The sequence below is a fragment of the Priapulus caudatus genome, unplaced genomic scaffold (assembly GCF_000485595.1).
Source record: "Priapulus caudatus unplaced genomic scaffold, Priapulus_caudatus-5.0.1 Scaffold24985, whole genome shotgun sequence".
Lineage (NCBI taxonomy): Eukaryota > Metazoa > Priapulida > Priapulimorpha > Priapulimorphida > Priapulidae > Priapulus > Priapulus caudatus.
This window is the reverse complement of record NW_014602046.1, coordinates 1-452: the sequence shown is the minus strand read 5'-3', so window position 1 is coordinate 452 and position 452 is coordinate 1. Positions and strand designations below refer to the sequence as shown.

The window sequence follows — 452 nt, the reverse complement described above, 5'->3', positions numbered from 1 at the left end:
TGATCAGGATGTCGGGCGGCGCGTGATTCGTGGTGGCTCGTGGCGCTACTACGGCTGGGGCTGCCGCTCCGCTGACCGTGGCGGGCGCATGCCGGACTACTGTGACGACGACCTTGGTTTTCGTCTTGCCCTTGGTTAACTGAGCTCAAGTCAGGTCAAGTCCAGTAAGCTGTCTGGTATTCAGCACGGACAGCGGCGTACGGAGTAGCCGCAGACCGTGATGGTTAAAAATATCAGGCATAAAAAAACAGCTAAGTAGCTGGTTTTTAAAAAAATATGGCGCGCTGGGGAAGATTCGAACTCCCGACCCTCTGGTTCGTAGCCAGATACTCTATCCAACTGAGCTACCAGCGCATTTTTGAGAGGGCGTATTCTCTCTATTCTAATGGATCAAGTCAACTAAATAGTTATACATTAATGACATAATTGGCGGAGAAGGAGGGATTCGAACC

At 51.1% G+C, this 452-nt stretch overlaps 1 non-coding gene across 1 annotated transcript; it reads right to left on the bottom strand.

Annotated features, from left to right (window-relative positions):
- Positions 1-280: 280 nt before the first annotated feature.
- Trnar-acg lies at positions 281-354 on the bottom strand. Its single transcript has one exon. It is a non-coding gene; the product is annotated as a tRNA-Arg (tRNA).
- Between the last annotated feature and the right edge of the window lie 98 nt (positions 355-452).